Here is a 5,843-nt window from a genome sequence, read left to right on the forward strand (position 1 = left end):
TTTTTAGTTTAGCCTTATTGAATTAAGGTAGGCACTTCCATGCCACACCCTCTGCCCTGTGTCTGCCACAGGCACGGGAATGGTGATGCAATATTGCGTGGCAATTACAGTATGCAGTGAAGAACATAGTTTTTGCAAAATCACATTGAGTAAAGAAACACAGCCCCCAGATTGTCACACTCGGTAGGATTTGTTGTTAACATTGACAGAGGGTTTTGTTGTTTTATTTTTTTGCTTGTTTTACTGATAGAGTGTAATTGTATACAGACCCCATCTATGATATCTTGTAGAACAGACTTTAGTGCTTCCTGCTTTAGATACTTCTGAATGGTAGTATATGTTACAGCATGAAAAATAAATTGTTTTTTTTTTCTGATGCTGTTACTAATTCAGTTTGTAGCTGACCCTCCTGTATGCCTGCCTTATGTTTTATTGCAACATGCTATGTCTGGAACTGTCTACCTGTGTTCATAGAAATTACTGGGCTGAATTATTGTTGGAAGATGATCCTGATGCAGCCCAGTTCGGTGGGCTCTCTGCATAGTGAAAGGAAATTAGATACTATCAAAAAAAAAAAGAAGTAAGAACTGTCTTTCGTGTTTTTTATTGTTTGTAGAGTTGTCTGTATTTTCATATGCCATTTTTCTTTATTTTGTTAGATTCTATGGCTTCTGCTGTTTTTATTTTGAAACTTGTACTTCTGCTTTATCTCACTTAGCTTTCCTGTGCTCAAACTATGGCAGGCTGCAGAAGGGCACTCTTAGTTTGGGAGAAGGTTAGCGTGGAACTGCTGCTGTTTTGAGTTCATACTGTAGTTTATCGTGCTATAGGTTCCACATGTGGGCATGCTAGAGCTTCAGGTGTCCTGTGTCGAGGAAGGCTCTGGCCATTGACCGACTACCGATACTGGCACTGAGGATACCAAGCCAGTGAATGGAGGAAAGAGAAGGCATTTGTCACAGAGCACCACTTCAGGTACAGTGCAAGAGTGTGCAGTACCCGGCTTTGAGCGGTATTTCTCTATCACCATCTTCACACCTCTGTAGTAGGTGGGATTCAGCAGTGTCAGCAAAATAAAGTAATTTGCTTGGGTTTAAACCTCAAAATACAGTGAAGTCCAATTTGGAAGTGGTCCGTAATCTTTTTAATGCAAGTGTTTGGCTTTGATTTGCATTTAAAGAGTGATTCTTTTTCTCTGTGTTTTTGTTTAACTATATATAATGGAAAAGGTTGTTTCACTAGCTAATTTGTGGCTCAGTTTTCTTTTATTACAATAGATTACCAAATATCAATAATTTTTGCTATTGTTGCTTATACCAGTTTAGTTAATGTATTGCTGCATTTTCTTTTTCTAGCAGTGGGATTTGATAAATCGTTTTTAGTATAGCTTGAATTTTCAGGAATGTCCTCTATTGTTCCCCTAGCTTTTGCTTTCTGTCCTGCTTCCTCTCTTTCCAAGCTCAAAAGATGGGGGAGATAAACATCCTATTTTGCGTTATAATTTTTTGATGTCCTGAATTTACAAATAAACCTGTTTTCTATTTAATGCTATGTATAATTATAAGATATGTAAAAGCTGGGATGTTCTCTGATTATATAGGACAGAGTGAGTGGTCCAAACTCAGGTTTTTGCTATTGATCAGACAATTTTTAGTTTTCATTCTAGAATGAAATTTGGGGTTTTGTCAGTTAGTCATTTTTTTCTCTGAACTTTGTTCCTCAGCTTGTCTTTCTTTGCAAGACTGGAGTATCATAGCAGTGTACTCTCCAGTATTCCATGCTAACTTGGATCTTGATTCTCTAGAATATGGAAAATTCTGGTTGGCAAGAGAATGGGTTATTCACTTTTTAAATTGAAGGAGTTCTTTGTTGCTTTTAAAAATTAATACTATAGTCATGGTAGTAGTTGCTTGCTGCTGTGATTTTTATGTGGTTGTTGTATATCTTCTGTAGGACACTGTTCCTTCTAAATTTTACATCATGAAGTTGTTGGAAAGAAAATCTTTGATAGCTAGAAAAAAAAATACCCCCTGGGTTGATGTTTAATATTCTGGCATAGATAGGCAGGAGAAATAGTTAATATGATAGTTACAAGGCAGAAGTCAAACAGCACTAGCCAGGGCATTGGTATTGGAGTAGAAACAGGTCACTCTAATTTGGTGCTGTAATAATACTGTTGTGTTTACATAGTGCCGTTTGTATCTGTGTTTGCCACACAGTATGTGTTGAATTTGGAGAAGATCTGGATTGCCCACTAGTAGTGACTCAATTGGTGATCATATTGTGTACAAGAGAACATATATGATAGCATCAGAAACCCTGAGCGTTAAGGTCTGGTGGTTCACTGCAGAGGTAGCCATGAAGAAGATGACTGATTCCGTGATTACATAAATCCACTGGGATTTCCTTTCCTGACGATTGGAAAGAGGGGGTGGTAGGGAGTGTCTTTGAGGTGCAAGAAAAAAACTACCTGCAATTTCAGGCAGGCTGGGTCAGTAAAGTTAGTGGAAATTGTTGTAATTTTGTATGAAAAGGAGATGAACTGGACAGATGACATTTTGGAGAAGGAAATCATTGTGAGACTTGGCTCAATTTTGTACATTTTTTTTTGGTCTGGTTTTATGATACTCTGTTACATTGGATTGCTCTGGCTTTTGGTTATTATGCAGGAAAAGAGAAGCCCTGAGATGTCTGAAATAAGAAATAGCATATAGTTACGGGCACTAAAGAAAACAGTGTCTGGAAGGGTTGAAAAAATTCATAATTCATGAATCAAAAACAGAGTGTATAGAGACTAAATTGTGTTATGTAGTTGATTAATAATTTATGTCATGAACTGTCTTCTGAAAGTTTTGAAGTAGGCCAGTAGGTACAGAGGCTGCGTACACGCAGGGATGTACATTTCCGTGTCCCACGTTGTCAGATTTGCAGGAGCAGGCGTGGTTGGATATTAACTGCGCCAGGCCCCTGTGGTCTGACGTCTCCCAAGAGCAGAGAGAGGTATATTGATAGACTTCAAAATAGAAAAACTTGGGGCCCTAAAATGTCGTTTAAAATTTAAACAGAAATTAAAAATACTAATTTAAAAAAAAATATTCACAAGCTTTTCTGAGACACTTTTGCATGGTGCACCTAATGTTATATGTGTTTGATTGCTGAAGTGTGGTTTTGGTGGAGGTGAGGGCAATATACGATATTTTCGCTAGAGCCTGCTACAACCTTTTCCCTGCTGTTTCGCTGTACATTGACAATTATGAGTGCAAGAGGGCACAGAGGAAAGGTAGATTCCTTGGAAAAGTATTTTTAGAAATAGTAGATTTGTGTAGTCGAAAAGCTGGCTTTTCTGTAGTGCTATAGATGTTGTCCTCAGCAGTTTAAGACTTTTCATAATTGAGTAGCTATGGTACAAAAATACGGTATCCTAAGAATTTCCAATATAAAATTAACCTAATGCTACTTTAAAAATGGTGAGAAAGTTCCCTACTTAAAATACACTGGTGCCCCTTTTTAATTGGAACAAAGTGTGCTTTTTAATTACCTTCATTCTCAAGATAGTGTTCACTTGGGACTTCTGTGTTAGTAACGCTTGCAGTTTTTTGGGCACGGTATGATGTGCTTTATGTATACTTGTACATGTGTGTACACCCCCCCCCCTTCTTCTTTCTAAATATACAGACACTGCTTTTTTCTGTGCACTTATGAAACTTTCCTGCTGCTGCCAAACAAATATTGGTTACTGTTTCATCTTTTCAATTTATTGTATATAATATTTTACAAAATATTTATTGTTTGTAATATTTTACAGAAATTATCAATATTGAATTATACAAGTATCTGGCGATACTGGCTAATCTTTCTGTATCTCCTTTTAAGTGCTTATTCACACCTGTTTAATGAGTATTTTCAACAGTTCATTTAGCTTTTGGGTTTTGACATTGTTTGGCTTATATCACATCTTGAAAAAAGTAACCTGTCAGTGTTTTTCACAACTTCAAACACTGTCAGGAAATGTTTTCATTTCCAGTGCTCTGTAACAGCGTATTGTTTTTTAAAAAGGTCTCATTTTCAAATGTGACTTGAAGATTCGCATTACTCATATTATTAGTTTGAAGATCTTGGATCACTTTGTTGATGGCTGTAATGCATTTTGAATGGAAGTCTCTGAATTCAATTAATTCTGAAATGTGATTGCAAAAAGATCTGCATCATATATAGACATTTGTGATAAGGTGTTTTTTTCTGTCCTTGCATCGCTCTTCAGCATTATATACTGAGATTTTTTTCCCCTTCCAGCCATTAAGATTATACGGAAGTTTTGTGGTTTTTTTCCAAAACTAATACTCAGTTACCCTCTCAAAAGCAAATTAAAATGTTAAACTGAAGTCTAAGCTGTTTGATATGGGTGAAGATTTTGGGAAAGCGGATGGCGTTAACTTGAATTTGTCAAAGGTGCTCCGTATTTCAGCAAAACGCAGGAGATGTGATTTCTGGAATGGCGTCTGAAGCTGACGCCTTTGCAAGATGAGAAGCTGAAAGGGTGTCAGTCTGTTCCTGTGTACTGTTGTTAATTCCATGGCACGTGAGGTACATCATCTTTCTGAACTGCTCTTGAAACTGCTTTCCTCACGGCTGCACCTCAGCTGAGCTTTTTAAACAGTGAATCGATTGCGTCTTCCCATTCTCACTAATTCTTTTTACCCGTCTGGGGTTTCAGAGGCTTTCTGTGTTTGGGCATTGTGCATTGTATCACAGCGTAGCAAAGGACGTATGGCATTAGCCAACCTGTGGGAGGGCTGGTGGTTTTGTTTTGGGGACAGCTGCTTTGCTGCAGGAGAGGAAGCCGAGGGCACGTGTCACACACTTCAGAACATGCCCTTCGTTTCTCAAAAGTAATTTCTGTGCTGGTTTTCTTCAGCTTTTCTGTTTTGCTTGGAAACTTTCTTGACTCTGAACTGGTGGGGATGTTGTATATTGAACATTTGGGGTATGCTGAAGCATACCTTGTATCGAGTCGGTAGTTTTTATTAATAGTAATTGGGCGTTATTTGCATGTGTTGGAGTGCTGATAGCAGCTTCCACAGATTGCCTTGAACAGGACTTCGGTTTCAGGTAGTAAGAAAACATTTTTAAAGATAATTTTCTTTACTCGGATACTGTAGCCTTACTTTTTATGCGACCAAACCAATTCATTGCAGTGTGTTCTTCTGTTGCCTCCACTGAAACTTGTACTTCCATCATCTTTTCGTCATTACATCTGTATTCCATAATGCCTAAGCTCTTCTGAGCCCAGTGTGTGCATCATGCAAGCGTGTTGACTTGGTTTCCAACTCCTTTATCCTTAAACTGTTCTAAATTTTTTATAGTCCATGTGGATAGTCAAATATGCCACGTTGTTAAAAATCTGACGGTCTTTTCTTCTGCTTGAGATTATCATGCTTTTGCTTGATTGAATAATCTTCATACAAATGGAAAAAAGTCCCGTTGAATGGGTACTTTATAGATCCACAGTGGAAAATGCTAATTTGAGCAGTCGTCTTGAGATATCCGGAACAGGGAAGTGACATTCATGTATTAGAAGAGTTTTGAATGGAATCTGTAGCTTTTAAAAACGATTATTTAGGGAAGATGGTCAGACCGGTCAGTGTGTAAGCATCAGAAAGAGTTGTGACAGCGTGAGGCAGCACTGTTGCTGTTCCACGGCACTTCGCGGTGACAGGCGAGGGAGCGGGACGCAGCCTGCGGGGAGCGGGGCCGAGGAGGCGTTCGGCGGCCGGGCCGCGCTCAGCGGGGTGGCCGCGCCGGGGGAGAGGCGCTGGCGGTCGGCGGGGGTGGGCTGCGCCGGG

The sequence above is a fragment of the Charadrius vociferus genome, unplaced genomic scaffold (genome assembly GCF_000708025.1).
Source record: "Charadrius vociferus isolate BGI_N301 unplaced genomic scaffold, ASM70802v2 scaffold475, whole genome shotgun sequence".
In the NCBI taxonomy this organism is placed as follows: domain Eukaryota; kingdom Metazoa; phylum Chordata; class Aves; order Charadriiformes; family Charadriidae; genus Charadrius; species Charadrius vociferus.